Genomic DNA, 21256 nt, shown 5'->3' with positions numbered 1-21256 from the left:
ATCCGAAGAGCCACTAACTTATCCTCCTTCAAATCCCTCCTTAGGACTCGTGCCATGAATGCCTGAAAAATTCAGCTGGCTGATTATGGCTAGAAAGGTAACAAGCTGTCCCTTTTCATTTCCCACTCCTGTTCTCCCTACCTCTAAACTCAGTTAATAGAAAAACTTACTATACATGTGTCATGCTGTCTGGAATGGTTCAAGACCGTGAGTACCTACCTCAGGGCAGACTGTCAAAAGTAGGGCAGACACCCCAAATGGATGGTATGTTCCATAATTAGATTTCACCAATCCAGTAACAAATGTGAACTCCTGAAGTGCTATTATAGTCTTACCATGAGTTCAAGACAGTCCCCTTGGGCTCACCAGTCTATCTTGCCACTCGGGGAAGCTGGACTTAGTAACTTACACCAAAAATCACAAAATATTCAGGTTGCTTCCAGTCCCAAGAGACCAGTCACTCACCTCAGATATCAATTTGTACCTTAGATCTCTCACCAGAGACAATGCCATGTTGACAAGACAATCCAATACTATAGCAAACTAATTAAGGATTTATTAACTAGGAAAAAGAAATGACAGTTATATACAGGTTAAAGCATGCAACATACATGCACAAATGAGTTCAGTCTATGGTTCCAAAAGGTGAAAGAGATGTAGTTATCTGTCAGAACGGAATGTCTTCTCAGGTTTTAACCCAGGTTGACCTGGGGATCTCTGCTTTTTTGTTTTTTAGGCCAGCCCTTGTAAGAGTCCAAAGAGCAAAGAGATGAAAAATCTTCATGTCAACTATCTTTATTTCCCCTTCCAGCATTCAAACCGATGGGAAGAGGTCTTCTGCTCATCTTTCTCCATGGGTAAATGGGGCAACCAACAAAGCTTTTGTCCTAAAATGGCCCACTTAATTTTGATAATCCTCCTGGATGGGCAGAGGGACACACTCTTCCTATCTGAGTTCACAATTTCAGAGCAGGCATTTTTACAATTATAAGACAAACTTATATTTTACCTTGTAGCATGAAATACAGACATTACAAGTATTATTAATGCATGCAGCAGTTTACAAGCATTTTACAGAGTCTAAACACTAAACACATTCTTACAAGTCTAACACCTGTCTTCAACAACAGCAACATACAGGTGATCTGGTCTGGTTTCCTGTGTGATGAATTTGTCTGTGCGATGCCTACAGACTTGGCAAGAGCTGGCACCTGGTTTACCAGTGTCACAGCATGCAACTAACAAAGCTCTGCCATTTCTTCATCACATTCATTTCCTACCCTACCCCATTACATCCTCTGCCCATTATCTGTTTGTCTCCCGATTGTAAATGTTCAGAGTAGGGATTATCTTTTTTCTGTGTTTGTATAGTGCACAGAACAATGGGGGCTTAATCCCAAATGGGGCCTGTGGCAAATTGCCAGCACTACTATGATGGGTCTCGCACGTTTTCTTCTTCGGGCGGATGGGGGCAGGGGGGAGAGTTCAGCGCACCGTTTCTTGCCCCTCAACTGGGGTATTAACTGCCCCACTAGTGTCCTAGAGGAGGGGAGTGGAGAGGGAGGGACCCGGGCCCGCCCTCTAATCGGGGTCCCAGCCCAGGGGCCCTAGGGATAGCAGTAAACCACTAGAACTAGCGGTTCCTTCCCTTGGGCTATTTCCCTCTCCTGCCCTTCAGCTTGTGGGGCTTCCTGCCCTCCCTCTGCACAAACCAGGTGTCCCTTTACCTAGGATCTTGGTCTTCTTAGCCCACCACAGCACTTCTCCAAACTCTCCTCTGATTCCCTCCAAACTGCTCTCTGCTCCAACACCAATCCACTCTGCTTCAACTCCTCCTCTTATCCGATTGAAGCAGGGGGGTTTTATCATGTGACTGGCTTCAGGTGCTCTAATTGGCTTCAGGTGCTCTAATTAATCTATAGCAAACTTTCTTCCCTCTACAGGGAATAAGGCTCCCTTCCAACATTCTTCTGCTGCCCTCTGGCCATGCTGTATCACATATCTCAACACCACTTGGGACGAGAGGCAATGCTTTCGTGACAAGCCATCAGCATTGCTGTGTTGGTTTCTGGCCGTATGCTATACCTGGAAATGGAAGGGCTGCAGGGATAGGAACCACCTAGTCACTCTTGCGTTCTTCTCCTTGTTTCTGTGCATCCACTGGAGTGGGGCGTGGTCTGTCACGAGGGTAAACCGCCGCCCCAATAGGTAGTAGCGGAGAGTCTCCATAGCCCATTTTACCGCCAGGCATTCCTTTTCAACGACAGCGTACTTTTGTTCCCTGGGGAGGAGATTGGGTGTTCCTCCTCCCCTACCATCTGCGAAAGGATGGCTCCTAGCCCTACCTCCAGTGCATCTGTTTGTAGGATGAATTCCTTCTCGAAGTCTGGGGCTATGAGTACTGGATGGCAGCAAAGGGCTGTCCTTAAATCTGCAAATGCTCCTTCTGCCGCATCAGTCCACTTTACTAACTCGGAGCCCCGAGTCTTTATCAGATCCGTCAGTGGCCCTGCTCTTGTGGCGAAATGAGGGATGAATCTCCAATCGTATCCTACTATCCCTAGAAATGCTCTGGCCTGCTTTTTTCGGACTGGTCGAGGCCAACCTTGTATTGCCTCCACTTTATTCCATTGGGGTTTCACCAAACCTCTCCCTACTACATACCCGAGGTATCTGGCCTCAGCTAGTCCTATCACACACTTGAGGGTTGGCAGTGAGGCCGGCCTTCTGCAGGGCGTCTAGCACCGCTTCCAATTTTCCAAGGTGTGTTTCCCAGTCACGGCTATAGATGACTGTTGTCTAAATAGGCGGCGGCATACTTGGCATGGGGTCGCAGCAATTTGTCCATAAGTCGTTGGAATGTTGCAGGGGCCCCATGGAGTCCGAAAGGGAGGACAGTGTATTGGAACAGGCCATCGGGTGTAGAGAAGGCAGTCTTTTCCTTGGCATCCTTGGCCAGGGGAATTTGCCAATATCCTTTGGTCAGGTCCAGAGTGGTTAGGTATCGGGCCTTGCCTAACTGATCAACTAGCGTGGTATCGGATAGGCATCGAATTGGGATACTTCATTCAACTTCCGGAAGTCGTTGCAAAACCTCAGGATGCCATCAGGCTTGGGGACTAGAACGATAGGGCTGGACCACTGGCTGTGGGATTCTTCAATAACCCCGAGTTCCAGCATCTTCTTCACTTCTGTCCTAATTTCTTCCCTTTTAGCTTCCGGTATCCGGTACGGTTTTATCGTCACCCTTACTCCGGGCCTGGTGATAATATGATGTTGGACCAGTGTCGAACGGCCTGGCTGTGTACAGAACACGTCCTGGTTCCGTTGGATCATATCAATGACCTTTGTTCATTGTTCTGGAGTTAACTCAGGAGATATCTTCACCTGCTCCTGTGGGTCGTCAGTTGTCACTTTGGATGGGCTATTACCAACAGGAGAGTGAGTTTGTGTGGGGGGGGGACGGAGGGTGAGAAAACCTGGATTTGTGCTGGAAATGGCCCAACTTGATGATCACTTTAGATAAGCTATTACCAGCAGGACAGTGGGGTGGGAGGAGGTATTGTTTCATGATCTCTGTGTGTATATAATGTCTGCTGCAGTTTCCACGGTATGCATCCGATGAAGTGAGCTGTAGCTCACGAAAGCTCATGCTCAAATAAATTGGTTAGTCTCTAAGGTGCCACAAGTACTCCTCTTCTTTTTGTCTGGGGTGGAGCTCCCCGAATGACCAGGCACGTCTCTCAGTCACACCAGAGCTTCAGTAAGTTGATGTGGTAGATTTGCTCTGGCCTTCGGCAGTCTGGTTGTCTGACCTTATAGTCCACCTCCCCAATGGCTTCCACTATCTCATATGGTCCATGCCAGCTGGCTAGGAGTTTGCTTTCTTCTGTCAGCACTAGCACCATCACCCGTTCCCCCGGCTGAAATCTCCATATTTTCGCCCGATGGTTGTAATATGTACGCTGGGCCTCTTTTGCTTTTTCCAAATGTTCTCGTACGATAGGAGTTACTTGAGCTATTCGCTCTCTCATCTGTGTCACATGCTCAATGACATTATTTCCTGGGTTAGGTTTGTCTTCCCAATCTTCCTTGGCAATATCTAATATTCCGCATGGGTGGCGTCCGTATAGTAGTTCAAAGGGAGAGAAACCAGTGGACACCTGGGGGGACTTCCCATATAGCAAACATTAGATACAGTAGAAGTGTATCCCAGTCTTTTCCATCCTGAGCTACCACTTTCTGGATCATACTTTTAAGGGCGCTGCTAAACCGCTTGACCAGTCCATCTGTTTGTGGATCATAGACTGAGGTCCGTATGGCCTGGATGCGCAGTAGGGTACATAAGTCTTTCATTAATTTTGACATGAAAGGGGTTCCTTGGTCTGTCAGGATCTCCTTAGGGATGTCCACTCTGGCAAAAACCTAGAGTAGTTCTTTTGCTATTGCTTTGGATGTGGGGTTTCTTAAAGGAATGGCTTCTGGATACCGCGTGGCATAGACAAGGATGACTAGTATGTTTTGGTGGCCCCATGCCGATCTTTCCAATGGGCCCACTATGTCCATGGCTATCCTCTCAAAAGGGACTTCAATAATAGGCAAAGGTACTATTGGGGCCCGCAAGTGACGTCGGGGGCTATGCAACTGGCATTCAGGGCAGGAGGCACAATAGTGCTGGACCTCTGCACGTATTCCTGGCCAATAAAACCTCTTAGGACTCTATCCAGTGTCTTGTCTACTCCTAGATGTCCCCCAAATAGATGACTGTGAGCTAACTCTAGTACTGCCCTTGTGTGTTTCCGTGGGACTAAGAGTTGCTCTACTTCTTCCCCTCGTATTTGCACTATCCTGTACAACAGAACATGTCTGAGCACATAATATGGCCTTGGGTCTTTCCTTCCACAGATACGCCATTTACTTCCACTACCTCCTCCCTTACATTTGCTTATAGCGGGTCATTGGCTTGGTCCTGCCCAAAATTCTCAAGTGCAGTACCAATGTGACCTAATTCCAGGGGGCCTGTTTCTACTCCGCCACCTGGGTTGCCCCTACTTGGGCTAGGAACCGCTTCAGAGTCCTCACTGGCCTGAATTATCTCCTGGCCTCCTGAATGGGTTCACCTACCAACAGGGGAGGTTTTCTGGTTCTCTGCTAGAATTCTGGTCCCCAATCTTTTATCTTCCCTCCTTTCCCGCCTAGACTTTCGGGGATTTCCGGGGGATGAGAATAACTCTGGGGCAAATTCGGCAAACACTGGGGTGAGGCTATCTGTAGGTGCCTCCGTCTCAACCCGGGGGTTGCTACCCTCCCCTGGCTCTATTGGGGGGAGTAAGCTCTCAAACCCGGGGAAGTCCTTACCAATTAAGACAGGGTAGGGAAGCCTGGGAACCACCCCTGCAGTCACCCTGGTAGTATTCTCCTGGATCTCAATCCGTACCGGGATTGTGGGGTAGCAATTTACGGTGCCAGGAGTGCACATTACCCCTGTGGTTTTGACCCGGGTTAGTTGGTCTTGCACCACCCACTTCCCCGAGACCAGCATGACAGCACTCCCAGAATCTATTATGCTATGGTCCCAATACCATTCATTTTTACTGATCTTGTATACCCATGCGAGGTCATTGCAACCTCTACCAGGCCGATTAGGCCACATTGCTCCCCGTGATCCCCCAGATTACATTGCATAGGCTCTTCCCTGTTGGGACATTGGGCTGCTATATGCCCCAATTCCCCACACTCGTAACACCGCCTCCTTATTCCAGTTGCCACCCTCTGCCTGGGGCTATTTGGCTGGCCCCCCCAGTCCTCTCTTCCCAAACCGCCAGGTCCCTTCTTGGCCTCAGGCCATTCCTCGGTGTCTTTCCTCCCAGTTATGGTTCTCCTGGAGTTCGACAGTCTGGGGCCTTGGGTTTGGGACTTGCTTCCTGGTTTGTGTCTCAGCCCCTGGGGTCTGGAACAGTTCGTGGGCTGCCAGCTGTCTTTCCATGAGGGAGACCAACTCATCATAGGTGGAGGGGCATTTTGGCCAACTGAAGCCCAGAGGCCTGGTGGTAGCCCCCTCATATACCGGTCCAGAACCAGGGGCTCCATCATCTTCTCAGAGCTGAGGGCCTCAGGGCGCAGCCATTTCTGGGTCAGGTGGATCAGGTCAAACAATTACGATCGGGGTGTCTTGTCCTCTGTATACTGCCACTCATGGAACCTCTAGGCTCGCAACACCATCGTTTCTCCGGATCTGGCCATGATCCCTGCCTTCAGCTGCGGGTAATCTGCTGCAGTCTCCGTGGCCATATCATAGTAGACCTTCTGGGCCTCCCCACACAGGAACAGGGCGAGGATATGAGACCACTGGGGCCAGGCCTCCCGCAGGGCTGCTCTTTCAAAAGCCAGGAGGTATACCTCCACACCATCCTCCCGTGTCATTTTCTGTAGGCAGTGGCTGGCCCGTATGGTCCGGGTCCTGTCGCAGTTGCGGTTCAGCTCCATAAGGGCCTTCATCTGGTTTACCAGCTCTTGCAACAGGGCTCGGTCCTGGGCAGCCTGACTCATCAACAGACGATTAGTCTCCTTCTGCATCCGAGTCACCTCCTGTTGGGCGGTTGCTTGGACCCGGGTAGCCGCCTGCTGGGCTGCGGTGGCTTGTGTTAGGGCCTTGACCACGTCGTCCATCTTAGGGACGGGAGGGTTTTGGCTAAGCCTGGTTTAAGTCCCCAGCATGTAGATCCTACTACTCACACCACATGTGGCAAATTGCTGGCACTACTATGATGGGTCTCGCACTTTCTCTTCTTCGGGGGGGGGGGGGGGCGTTCAGGGAACCATTTCTTGCCCCTCAACTGGGGTATTAACTGCCTCACTACTGTCCTAGAGAAGGGGAGTGGAAAGGGAGGGACCTGGGCCTATCCTCTACTCCGGGTCCCAGCCCAGGGGCCCTAGGGATAGCGGTAAACCACTAGAACTAGCAGTTCCTTCCCTTAGGCTACTTCCTTCTCCTGGTTGTCTGCTTGTGGGGCTTCCTGCCCTCCCTCTGCACAAACCAGGTGTCCCTTTACCTAGGGTCTTGGTCTTCTTAGCCCACTGCAGAATTTCTCCAAACGCTCCTCTACTTCCCTGTAAACTGCTCTCTGCTCCAACACCAATCCACTCTACTTCAACGCCTTCCCTTGTCTGATTGAAGCAGGGGTTTTTTATCATGTGACTGGCTTCAGGAGCTCTAATTGGCTTCAGGTGCTCTAATTAATCTATAGCAAACTTTCTTCCCTCTACAGGGAATAGGGTTCCCTTCTCACACCCTTCTGCTGCTCTCTGGCCATGCTGTATCACAGGCCTTTAGTGATTACCATAGCATAATGTATTAATATACCGCTATGACTAATAATTCTACAATCTTGATTTAATAACTATCCAAGCAACCCCCCATCCACAAAAACTCATCACATTGGTCCTCCAACTAAGCAAAACTGGTTTCTCCATTATGAACTATAACTGCTTTTAACTTTAATCTTTAGCTAGTTCACCCGAACTATATGCAATGAGTCGTCTACTTAATCAGGACAGGGAGATGAATGAAGAAGACACAGGGATGGATTTAAACGGCAGGCAGCAACTTTATTCACTTTATACTGGCAAGAGACGCTATCCACCTCATCACCCCAGATTCTACATGGAAGACAGGGAATACCCACAGGGGACCTCCGTTTGCAAGATGTTATGATTACTCTTCTCCCATACACCAGCAAATTCTCACGTCTCCTTTACTTCTGGTGCTGGCCATGTTGGCCTTTTATCCACACTTGACACAGGCCACAAGTTGCAATGAATTAAAATATTCTTAAAGTTACTAATAATGTTTGTCTTACTCCTCTGTTACCTATTATGCCTCCATGATGCTGTGAGGAAGGCAAAAAAACCCACCAGGCCCCTGCCAATTTGGCCCTGTCATAAATATAAAGGGAAGGGTAACCACCTTTCTGTATACAGTGCTATAAAATCCCTCCTGGCCAGAGGCAAAATCCTTTCACCTGTAAAGGGTTAAGAAGCTAAGGTAACCTCGCTGGCACCTGACCCAAAATGACCAATGAGGGGACAAGATACTTTCAAATCTGGAGGGGGGGAAAAAGGCTTTTGTCTGTCTGTGTGATACCTTTGCGGGAACAGATCAAGGATGCAAGCCCTCCAACTCCTGTAAAGTTATTAAGTAATCTAGCTAGAAAATGTGTTAGATTTTCTTTGTTTTGGCTTGTAAATTTGCTGTGCTGGAGGAAATGTGTATTCCTGTTTTTGTGTCTTTTTGTAACTTGAGGTTTTGCCTAGAGGGATTCTCTATGTTTTGAATCTAACTGCCTGTAAGATTATCTTCCATTCTGATCTTACAGAGTTGTTCTCTTATCTTTTTTTGTTCTTCTAATAAAGTTCTGATTTTTAAGAATCTGACTGGTTTTTTTGGGTCTTAAAAATCCAGGGCTGGTTTGTGCTCATCTTGTTTATTCTCAAACCTCCCCAGGAAAGGGGGTGTAAGGGCTTGGGGGGAAATTTTGGGGAAATAGGAACTCCAAGTGGTCCTTTCCCTGTGCTTTGTCTAAATCACTTGGTGGTGGCAGCATACTGTTCAAGGACAAGGCAAAGTTTGTGCCTTGGGAAAGTTTTTAACCTAAGCTGGTAAAAATAAGCTTAGGGGGTCTTTCATGCGGGTCCTCACATCTGTACCCCAGAGTTCAGAGTAGGGAAGGAACTTTGACCGGCCCAAACAGGAAAAATTCCTTCCTGACCCCCAAAACAGGAAAGCAGTCAGACTCACAGTGGGGCACCTAAAGAGAATGAGAGGCTCCAACAGACCCAGGAAACAGTTTAAATTAATGGAGGGAAGGCAAGGGGCTAATCAGTTCCCATCTCCCTCTGGCTGGCCAACGGGAGCTGGAGAGCCTTTGGAGGGGGATGGGCCCATTCTGGCACTCACCACCTTGTGATTCCCTTTCCCCTCACTCCCATGCAGGGCTGTCTACCACTGTGCAGGTACAATCATGTTTTTCCCCATTGATATGACGGGGTGGCAACTTCAGAGTTATCTTCAAAACATAATGAATGCCAGCAGTCTTACCATTGTGTTTTATTTTAGGTAATTTCTTCCTCGTCCTTTAAATAAACAATTATTTGAGCTTGAAATATTTGCTAAGTGCTTAAAGAAAGGGTAGTTAAAACTGTGAAAAAATGCAGGTGGAAAAAACAAAAGGTTTATATCAAAATATACCTGTTGTATATTAGCCAAGCTCATTCTATTAAAATTACTACTTTTTGGAAATATGTATTAGCAGTGGTTTTCAACCTTTTTTCATTTGCGGATTCCTGAAAACTTTCGAATGGAGGTGTGGAAATCTTTGGACACAGTCTTCACCCACACACCCTCCCCACCCTCAGGGGTCTGTGGAATGCACGTTGAAACCCACTGTTCTGTGATAACAACAACCTTTCATTGACACATTAGACATAATCTGCGGACACCCAGGGGCCCACAGATCACAGCTTGAAAATCACTGTATTAGAGACATGAAACAGGCTTCTGAAAAGCAACCTTAATTGCCTGGATTTTCTCTGAATGGGAGGGAGCTCCTACAAAGCAAACAGCCTCGGACTTCTGCCAATACCTATGTAGACTATATAAGTTACATTCAGCTGTTGGACTTGCAGAGACAATGTACTGAAGGTCATAATGTTGGCTGAATAATTAGCCGTGCTTTTATCGAGTTCAGTCACAGGACTTTCCTACAGTTTGTAAGTTTTTATGAATGCTCTCTCTCTTTTTCCACTTCAAGCTTATCTTTCTAGTAAAGATATTAGGATAGAAAGGAAAAAATAATCACATACCATTTCCTGTTTTTAAAGTAATCCTTCAATAAATAGATCTGGTTTAAAATAGATGCCAAAACCTCAAGAGCTAAAAATGTTCTCTTAAGCAGACTGTAAAGTGTTTTTGTCCCATTTCTTACAAAAAGCTGTGCAGGTTAAAAGAGAGATTTCAGGTACTACATATAGTTATCCAAGAAACCTTAAGGTCAAGCTTGTGGCCTGCTCTGTGGTCAAGGTTTAGTTAACTGGTGATTTTTCTAATATTGTAGAATAACTGGATATTATGCTTGGTTTGACCTGCTGAATTGTGGTGGACCTGGCAAAAGGCCCAAACTGAAGCCAAATATGTTAGGAAACTATTCAGAGCCAGGGAGTGAGTCTCCAGGAAGATGATGGAACTTCTGCCTGTGCCACAGTTTTGAGAGAGAATGGCTGAGTGTTAGGAGTACAGAAGATCACAGCTGAATGTTTGTGGGCGTAGGCCATGATTTGGAGAACTACTGGCTGCCTAAAGTCTGAACTTATTTACAAAATGACAAACAGTTTATAGTTTGCAGTGTTGATGTACCCATGTTGGTCCCAGGATATCAGAGATACAAGGTGGGTGAGGTAATATCTTTTACTGGAATAACTTTTATTGGGCTCACCCAGAGAAGAACTCTGTGTTCGATCAAAAGCTTGTCTCTTTCACCAACAGAAGTTGGTCTAATAAAAGATATTACCTCACCCAACTTGTCTCTCTAAATATTTTACGGGACACATTCAGGATAGCAAAAAATAAAAGAGCATCTCAGGAAACAAGACATTGAATATAGTTATTTATATAATAGCTTACTGTACTTATTCATACAGTTTCCAGCTATTAGGAAAAAATTTAAAAGCTTGAAAATACACGTGGTCATGGATGAAGTGGTGAGTAAAGCCAAATTAGTAAGAAGTGAATGGTCAAAGCCACTGAGGGGCAAAAAAAGTAAGAGAGGAAGGATCTTGCAGCTTTATGAATACTAGATAAGTTACAGATTTGCTGTTTTTAAAATCTAATTCTCAGTTGGTCCTGCTAGCACCACCTATAAGGCTCCCTGCTTCGAGTGGGTAGGGGTGAGTGCAGGGCCTTCTCATGCCTCATCTGAGCCAGGCACTCCAGCCTGAGGATACTGGATTCCAGTGGGTCTGTCCACCACCAAGAACCCCCACCACCTGTTTTTCTACTGGCCTTTTGGAGCGGATTTCTAAAGCCCTGCTCCCCACCCTAGCAGTGAGAATATACTTTTATGGCTTTTGACTATTCCCATCACTTTCATGTAATGTCTAAGACTACATTTCCTCCTGGTTCAACTCTATTCCACCATCTGACTCCTCCAAGAACAAAAACAGCTAATTTGTTGCCGTTTGTTTTCTGTTCTCTTACGTTAATGCTACTATTGTTTTTACTTGTCTGCTCTCCCTTACCATACCTCCTACCTTCTTCCTTCTCAAAAAAACAGGTACAGGTATTAAAAAAACAAAACCAAGAACAGTCGAAAAAATCTGTATAAAAAGAAATACATAGAAGAATAAAAACAGTAAAAGGCAAAAGATTGAAATAAAATAATAGAAATAGGCAAAACTATTAAAAACAAGTAAAATAGTTAGAGGTATTAAAATGAATACTCCCAAACAACCCCAGTATTCACACACTGTAACCACATGAACTCCTCACTTTTACCCTCATTCTCTGTCTTCACGTTCTTTCTTTTTTTACCATTTACTTGTTGCATGTTACCTTTAATAAGCCTCATTCTTGCCATCAGATCCATTAGTGTGGATCCCTGTGTCCATGCAGAGCCTCACTAGCTTGGAGTTCTGCACAGGACCACATGGGGACTAGATGTCGATCCTGCAAGCACTTTATACACATTTCATTCTGAGCCCATGACTAGTCCCAAAGAAGTCATGAGTGAAAGAAAGCCTCACCCTACAAAAGTCAATGGGAGTTTTGCCACTGACTTCAGTAGGGTCAGGAGTTCACTTAGTGGAACAACTCACAAGTTTAAATTGAAGCAAGTGCAGAACTTTTTGCAGAATTGGGGCCTTGGATTGTAAATTCCTCAGAGCAGGAATCTGTGTTTGTACAATTCCTAGCACAAAGGAGACTTGATCCTGGCCATGGCTTTTGGACACTATTATACAAATAATAACATTAAATCTCTAACTGGAACACCCTCAACTGTGTTTGTGATCCGTGCCCTGGGATTCTGATGGTAAGGGAATTATAGAAATAAGAGAATGTTCTTCCTGAATTATTTCCAAGATAGGAAGAATGAAATGTTTTAGAAAAAACTTCTCCAATATGAAATTTTATTTTTCATCTGGATTTGAAATTTGCACTATAAACTCTGCTAAACTTCAGGTCATGTATACCAGCCAAGTCCTTACTTGCAAGCATTCTGAAAGTGCAGCCAATGTTTTCCAAAAAATAGGAAACTGAGCATGTGGAGGGATCAGAATTTTAAGCTTACATTGTGCTCTGAATTTCTGTATAATGTTCTTTAATCCAACAAGGCTGGAAAACTGACTGGAATTTAAAGGAGTATAAATAATACAAACTGTTTAAATTGCTTGGGAACCATCATATACTATTATGTTTATTTCTAGCCTCTGTTTGAGTTTGTTTTAATGGCATAGAGAGCACACTTATAAAGTTTGCAGATGATACCAAGCTGGCAGGGGTTGCAAGTATTTTGGAGAACAGGATTAGAATTCAAAATGATCTTGACAAACTGGAGAAATGGTCTGAAATAAATAGGATGAAATTCAATAAGGACAAATGCAAAATACTACACTTAGGAAGGAATAAATCAGTTACACAAATACAAAACGTAAAATGACTGCCTCGGAAAGAGTACTGCAGAAAAGGATCTGGGATATGAGAATATGAGTCACCAATGTAATACTGTTGAAAAAAAAAAGGTAACATTATTCTGGGATATATTAGCAGGAGTGTTGTAAGCAAGACACAAGAAGTAATTCTTCTACTCTACTCAGCACTGATAAGACCTCAGCTGGAGTATTGTGTCCAGTTCTGGGCAACACATTTCAAGAAAGACGTGGACAAATTGAAGAAAGTCTAGAGAAAAGCAACAAAAATGATAAGAAAACATGACCTACAAGGAAAGGTTGAAAAAATTGGGTTTCTTTAATCCGGAGAAGAGAAGACTGAGAGGGGACATGATAACAGTCTTCAAGTACTTAAAAGGTTGAGTGACAGGGTGTGCTTGCCCTGCACTGGACAGGAAGGGGTTAACCCCACACTTTGGGCAGAGGAAGCCACGCCCCCTCGCCCTTGCTGGGTATGCACCAACCAGAGCACCAGTATAAAAGAGAGCTGCTCAGCTCAGTCTGGGCTCACTGCTGAAGAGGGAAGATATATGCTGCAGGTACCAACCTGGGAACTGCTAAACCAACAGACTGTGGAAGCCAGAGGTGCTGAGACCCAGGTGGATACCCAAGTACCTGCGGATGTCCAAGTGTGTCAGAGCTGCCAGGAACAGCACAGGCCAAGAAAACCTGAGATGCCAGACCACTGCATTGGAAGATATGGTAGAAAGTGTTCCAGGGGAACTAGAGACAGTGGACCGGTTATAGAACTGGGCACTAAGTCAATGTATTTCACTCAGATCCCCTCTGACTCAGTGGCAAAGCCATTTACCACTGACAGGGCCTTGGGATGGGACCTGGTAGAGTAGAGAGGGCCTGAGTACCCCTACCCTGGCCACTACCTACCTCTGGGTGGTGGCTCACCTCCATAACAGACCACTAGGCTGCACAGCCCAGAGAGGAGGGGCAATCACATTGACTTTGACTGCTGAGCTACACAGCCCTGTAAGGAAGGGCAGCCATATTGACTCTGGCCATTAGGCCATACTGCCCTGAAGGAGAGGGTGGCCATATTGATTCTGGCCAGTGGGCCCTACAGCCCTGAAGGAAAGGGTGGCCATCTTGGGCCACACCACCCTGAGGGGAGAGCAGACCCATTGATTTTGGCCCATAGGCCCTACTGCCCTGAGGCTGAGGGTAGTCAGGGGAGAGTAACTGCAGAGCTACAATGCTCTTACCCTGTCCCAAAGGGGGATGGGATGTGCTTGCCCCGTGACAGGTAGTTATAAAAAGGAGGGTGATAAATTGTTCTCCTTACTCACTGAGGACAGGACAAGAAGCAATGGGTTTAAATTGCAGCCTGGGAGATTTAGGTTAAATATTAGGAAAAACTTCCTAATGGTAAGCACTGGAACAAATTACTTAAGGAGGTTGTGGAGTTTGTCATTGAAGATTTTTAAGAACAGGCCAGACAAACACCTATCAGGGATGATCTAGGTAATACTTGATCCTGCCAAGGACTGGACTAGATGACCTATTGAGGTCCTTTCTAGTCCTACATCTCTAGGATTATTTCCTATGACAGTAAGTTCTCTAAAAAGCAAATCAACAAATACTGAAGCAGAACCATCTATTTAATTTTGATACAATTATATTTTCTGCCTTTTACACTTATTCATTACGACCCACTAGAAGAAATACAAATATTCATCATGCTTTCTGCAAACATTCCATTGGCAAACAAACCCTGCTCCGAAGTAATAAACATTTTTCATGTTTATTACTTGCTCGCTGAAGATGAACAAGAACATCAAAAGTGAAAGGTTAAAACTAAAAGCAAACAAATCAACCTGTCTATAAAAGTAACCCTGTATCTTTAGCATGCTGATCACAATATTTAGTTCAAAATCATTCTGAGTATGAAATAATGATTCAGAGCACTCAAGAAAACAAACCCAGAAACATGTCTACTTTGAGTTTTATTGTTTGGGCCATAATGCAAGACTTGGACCAGTTCCATAATCAGTCCTTATAGGATATGACTGAAAGAAATACAAATAGAAAGTTTTTAAGAGAGTTAGGTAGTTCTTTTTGCTAAAACGCTGTTAGTGATAGAAACAATGAACACGTCATTTGAGTAGTAAATGAAAAAAAATGAGGGGGGGAAGAGAATGGATTTTCCTCTTGGCATTAAATGCCAGCTACTGCCCAACTCACAGTAAAATACTGCAGTTGTTTACAGAAAGGATTTTTTTAAAACTTCACACTCAGAAGACTAAAGCAGTAATAAAATAAATGCTTCTACTTCAAGCTCAGTCTCCTCAGACAGCCTAAATTTGGCGTACTAGGGACACTTTTACACCATTCCTCAAATTCCTATAAAGACTTCTCCCACTTACAGCAGCAGCTTCTGCTTAAAACTCCAACAAGGTCTCTTTCTTTGCATGTTGGAGTTATAAAAATACGCTCTTTATTACTTGACAAAATGAAAAAGCAAACAAACAAAACCCCCAAACCAATAAAAACAATGAATGAATGATTGACTATGCTGAAAATATTGTGTATTCCTTTGCCCCCTCAAAACACCTTTTGTGTCTTCCAATCTCCCTAAAAATAAAAAGTTGTAGTAGTCACACTTTTATAGCTCTTTAAAATTAAAATATGAAAGCTCTCAAACTCACATACCACTAAAGTTCAGAAAGATTTTCTGGTTTTACAAAATGCACCAAATATTTGCATTTCCAAATTTGAATAAACATAGTAGTAATTCAGTGTAAAGGAATAGATATACATCTAGGTTAATTTTAAACTAAACATTTAATTTCCCCTTATAAATATGGGGGGCGGGAGGTTGGCATAGAGTTGTTTTTAATTTAAAAAACAAACAAGCAAAAAACAGGTTACTGGATCACTAGTTGACAAAGAGACAAAAAAAACCCCAAATGCTGGTTTTTGAATGACATCATGTACATCAAAATCAGCCCAAGTCTGCAGATGACCAACATGGTGTCTTCTCTTGTTGACTTTTGGCCACTCTCTCTCTCATGGACTTGCTAAATGTGTGGGGGGAACTCCAGCTCACATGTAGAACGCATATATTTAAAAAAAAAAAAAAAAAAAAGGCAAGAAGTAGGACAGTGGAATAGGCCCATTTCTAATAGCAATAATAATTTTTTAGTCTTCCAATATTGTTTGGAATAATAACTACTAGGGTGAAATTTGGTTGATCACAATAGTGTTACAGAGCAATGTTAAGTTGCTGTGAGTTTAAATGTTAACACAAAAAGTCCTAAATGTCTTAACTCACAATGCCTAATGCAACAAGAACTACACTTCTTCATTTTGATGTCAGAAAGCTAATGTTCTAGGAAAGTAAACTATGGCAAATTATATAGCTTGATAAAGAATACAGAAGGAAAAAGTCAACTGGAATAGCAAGGCAAAATAGCAGCTTATCTGTATAACTATATGTTATGAAGCTAAACTAGAGAGAGAGCTCATTCAATATAAATGTGACAAAAAATACACCTCAGAATCATTTAGCAATAAAACAAAAAAACCCCATACATTTAAGTTTTCTCACAGGCTCAGGAATGTTAATCTTACAACAGGCTACCACAGGAGCACAGAATTATATTTTAAAATATTTTAAAACACAATGTTTTGGTATTGTTCTACTATGTAGAGTACTTTTAATATAAAATAGGTATCATGGGTTAGCTAGCCTTTTGAGGCAAGCTGGATTCAGCCTTACTTCTGATTTAGCAGCTATTCCTCAGCTAATTGATAAGCTATATCCAAGGTAAAGGTTATTAGTAACCCCAGCTGGGTATCACTAGGCTTAATTAGAAAGACTGACCACCCACTCGAGCTGCGGTGAAGCAGGGACAGCACTATTTATATAGAGCTGGGAACTCAATACAGGGAGAAAAACCCTAGAGAGAAGAACAAGGGTAGTTCCTAGCTGGGAAGAGCCTCAGGAAGTCAGGCTGAGTCACTAACAGGGACTAGAGTAGACTTCTGTGGTGGGAGCCATGAGATAGAGGCTACAAGGAACAGGGAGATCCTCAGAAGTAAACTGCTGGAGTCCCTCACAAAGGGAAGCAGTGGGAGAATCTTGCTGGGGAGTAAGTGGTTGAAGACCATCTCTGTAGGGGCCAGGAAGCAGCAGATTTCAGATGAACCTAAGAGTGGTAGAGGAACTATAAGTTTGGACATTTTGTGAACTTTCAGTTGGACCTCCAGTACCCTGGGGGAAGGGAGTGAACTCTTATGTGATTAGGCCAGAGGGTGGAGCCAACAAAAAGCCACAGAAGGAGTCAAGAAAAGATGCCAGGTGAGACTGGTGGCCATTCCAGAGCCAAAGAAGTGGCCCCTCAGGGCAGGTATGTGAGATGAAGGCCTCTTCAATACCATGTCTGGGCACAAGGGGCTACCTAAAGGTGAGGACACATGCTTACAATGGGTTTACTGATAAATTCTTAAATTAGGGTAGTAGGGGGGACCCAACCTTCCAAGAACCTTTAATCCACTATGTCAGTAGTAGCCATCTGACCCTCAGCTACAACTTGCTTGAACTGCCTTCATCCCACAGGGACAACAGCCACTACATGTGTTCATGGAGAAGTTTAGCCTTTGAGCTGCATAGTTGTGGACCTACTAGTCGTGCTGCCACCTTAACTCTGATGCACTGTTATGGAAAAGGCCATAACTCTGTGGGGACAGAGGGATGTAGCCCTACCCTCCCACTTCAGCCTCTTCTTGGCCTGGCCAATGTGTGCATTAGAAACATGATGGTTCCTGGTAGATCCTCTTGCATGGAGAACACATTTGGCCCTGTCAGATTCCAACAAAAACTGATTTACTGTGGCATATCTTTGTCTGAGGTGGTGAGCCTTATGGCTTAGGGAAGCATTTAAAAATTGCAATGATTCTATATGGGTTTCATTTTATTTGGATTTGTGTCCTATGAAAAGAGGACTCGCTAAGCTATATTGTGATGCATGACCAGAAAGTGTTAAGCATCCTGCAAAATAAATTACTCCAATTCAACCCTTAAAAAGATATGGGGAGATAATGTTTGTGGTATTGTGTATTTACATATACATCGGTAGAGCTCAACAATGTAATCTAACAGTCTGTGTTCTGTTAATTCAGAGATCAAAAGAACTTCTTTACATTTAAATGAACTGTAAACATAGGTTTCAGAGTAACAGCCGTGTTAGTCTGTATTCGCAAAAAGAAAAGGAGTACTTGTGGCACCTTAGAGACTAACCAATTTATTTGAGCTCACGAAAGCTCATGCTCAAATAAATTGGTTAGTCTCTAAGGTGCCACAAGTACTCCTTTTCTTTTTGTAAACATAGGATATCTACTGTATTCATCTCTCTTTAAAATGTATAGCAAATCATCTGCAAATGGTGGAAAAATAAGCAATTGCTTTATGTTAATTAGTGTAGCTAATTGCCGTGATGCTTGGGGAAATTGACCTACTTCAAAGTTGCCCTAATTGCCGATTGTTGGCCTAAGGACTCTGATCTGTCAAAGAAGGCCTGGAATTGTACCCTTGGGTCCTGATCCTGTCATCTCAGATCTGCTTGAGGATTCAGGCAGGGGAAGCCTAAGCCGCAAAGACTGAGATCCCAATTCTAACTGGAACGCCCTGAAATATAAACATTAGACTATAACCTATGGACTATTTCTGAAAGAACTCTTTGCAACTGAAAAAGCTCACCATCTCTGCTATGAATCTGAACCTCAAGAATTGAACTCATGTCTATGCATACTCATAACCATACTCTCCCTTTTCTTTTTTAATAAATGTTAGTTTAGTTAATAAGACTTGGCTATAAGTGTGTATTTGGGTAAGATCTGGAATATTCATTTACCTGGGAGGTAAAGTGTCTGATCCTTTGAGATTGGTAGAACCCTTTTCGTATGATTTAAGATTTTCATTAATCCTCATCATAACTGACTTCGTTGACTAGGTGGAGGCCTGAGGCTGGGTTACTTTAAGGGAACTGCATTGTTGACTTCTGAGTAACCAGTGAGGTATAATAGCTTTACTAAGTCAGCACAAGAGAGCTTCTAAGTATTGGACTATCCACCAGTTTTGGGGATTGCCTGCCCCATTCTTTGCAGTTCACCCTAACTGACCTCACCTGGCTCCCCTGGGATTCCTGTCACACACACATTTAGTACAAAATTTAAGAAATAATTCCCATTCCAAGATTTTTTTTCTTACAAAAAGACACACACTGTATGATGTTAAACAAGAGTCTTGTTTTGGCCACTACTCAACAAGAAACAGAGCGGGTCTGGGGGTGGGAGAAGAGTGATGGTACTGTCAAATTCCATTTGCTTTTAACTTTGTCAATTATATAAAAATGGCACCTTTAGCCATTGGCTTGCACTGTTGTTCTATATTTCTTTATTACACTTTTGACTCCTCCCTAGAACTAATTATTCCTATCTTATTGTTAAACCTACAAAAATCTACTCTGTACCCAATTCGGCAGTGGAGCTGGTAAGAACAATTTTATTTCACAAAGCATGCTGTTTTGTCAGAGACTGAACACTGTTTCAGAGAAATGTACTAGTTCCAAAACTTTCATCTGCAAGGTTTCTTTGTGGGGGAGGGAGTGACTGACTGACTTTACTGCTATGTGGTTAGGGTACTGGCCTGAGATGTGGAAGAGACAGGTTCAAGTCCCTGCTCTGATTCATCTGAAGTGATGTGGGATGGGAAAACTGTTTTGAATCAGGCAGAGCAGCAAGTTGAACCTGCATCTCCCACATCTCAGCCAGTACCCTAGCTACCCACAGTTCCATTTCTGCAAAAACTTCTTAAAGTTCTCAATCTAATGAGAAACCTTGAAGTTGCCATTAAATGGAATTGTCGTTGTCTGGTCAATTCTATTCAGCAGTATATTTTAGCTACATTGAACTACAATGACACTGTAAAGCAGACATAAATCTGAGCTAGCCAGCCAGGTTTACAGTTGCTTTGCATCATTAGAGCAGCACAACATAGCTGCAGCGTACCAGTGAATTTGGCCTTCTGTAATAATATGTGCCTCCAATCTGGTGCAATATCACAGAACCTTTTGGATAAAGAATTAGAATGCAGACACACAGAGACCACCCACATTATTTGCATTCTAAGACTTTGTTTCTAGAGCCATACACTACTAATTTTTAACATAGTATTGATCTGCATGGTATTTCTAGTACAAGGAAAAAGTAGTGTATTTCTCATGGACTGAGTGCTTGGTTTCAATTTTTCTTCTAAAGGCTATAGCAACCTGAAATTCATACCTGCTAATTACTTTTCCCATTTGCACTGTATGTTGTAAAACACTAGAAGTTAATATGGTCAAAATTTACTTTTCTGTCTACAACTTGTTATATCACATATAAATGTAAGCCTGATTGGCCTCTAATATAGGGAAATTCATTTGAATCCTACATTCCCTTTGTCATAAATATAAAGGGAAGGGTAACCACCTTTCTGTATACAGTGCTATAAAATCCCTCCTGGCCAGAGGCAAAACCCTTTCACCTGTAAAGGGTTAAGAAGCTAAGGTAACCTAGCTGGCACCTGACCCAAAATGACCAATGAGAGGACAAGATACTTTCAAATCTGGAGTGGAGGGGGAACAAAGGGTGTCTGTCTGTCTGTGTGATGCTTTTGCCGGGGACAGATCAGGAAGGCAGCCTCAGAACTTCTGTTAAGTTAGTAAATAATCTAGCTAGAAATGCGTTAGATTTCCTTTTGTTTAATGACTGGTAAAATAAGCTGTGCTGGATGGAATGTATATTAAGGTTTTGCCTAGAGGAATTCTCTATATTTTTGAATCTGATTACCCTGTAAGGTATTTACCATCCTGATTTTACAGAGGTGATTCTTTTACCTTTTCTTTAATTGAAATTCTTCTTTTAAGAACCTGATTTGATTTTTCATTGCTCTTAAGATCCAAGGGTTTGGGTCTATGTTCACCTGTACAAATTAGTGAGGATTCTTATCAATCCTTCCCCAAGAAAGGGGGTGTAGGGCTTGGGGGGGGATATTTTGGGGGAAGACGTCTCCAAGTGGGCTCTTTCCCTGTTCTTTGTTTAAAACGCTTGGTGGTGGCAGCATAGGGCTCAAGGACAAGGCAAAGTTTGCACCTTGGGAAAGTTTTAACCTAAGTTGGTAAGAATAAGCTTGGGGGGTCTTACATGCAGGTCCCCACATCTGTACCCTAGAGTTCAGAGTGCGGAAGGAACCTTGACACCCTACTTATAAATAAAACAGCAGGCAAACCTAGGATAAAATACTGATTACAATGGAGGGAAGGAATTGTTCTATTTTTACTTTCCTCTGAAGGAGGTGGCTTCCTTTTAATTTTATACCCCTTTATAATTTTCTTAATTAAAAAAAGCCCCCACCATCTCCTATTGTTTCTGGATCCCTGTCTCTGCATGAATTAGTAAGTCCCAAGGTTGTGCTTATATTCACTGGCAGTGGACACTTAAAACGCTGCATTGGTGCAGTGAGATAAGTGCGGAAACTTTT

The 21256-nt window shown here is 43.6% G+C and overlaps 1 protein-coding gene across 1 annotated transcript in view; it reads right to left on the bottom strand.

Moving 5' to 3' along the window:
* PLEKHH2 (pleckstrin homology, MyTH4 and FERM domain containing H2) overlaps positions 1-21256 on the bottom strand; it is a 120779-nt gene that overhangs the window by 86650 nt on the left and 12873 nt on the right. The window lies entirely within an intron of this gene.

This window comes from Eretmochelys imbricata, chromosome 3 (assembly GCF_965152235.1).
Source record: "Eretmochelys imbricata isolate rEreImb1 chromosome 3, rEreImb1.hap1, whole genome shotgun sequence".
In the NCBI taxonomy this organism is placed as follows: domain Eukaryota; kingdom Metazoa; phylum Chordata; order Testudines; family Cheloniidae; genus Eretmochelys; species Eretmochelys imbricata.
Note: the sequence above shows the minus strand (reverse complement) of the source record. Positions and strands in the feature narration are given on the sequence as shown.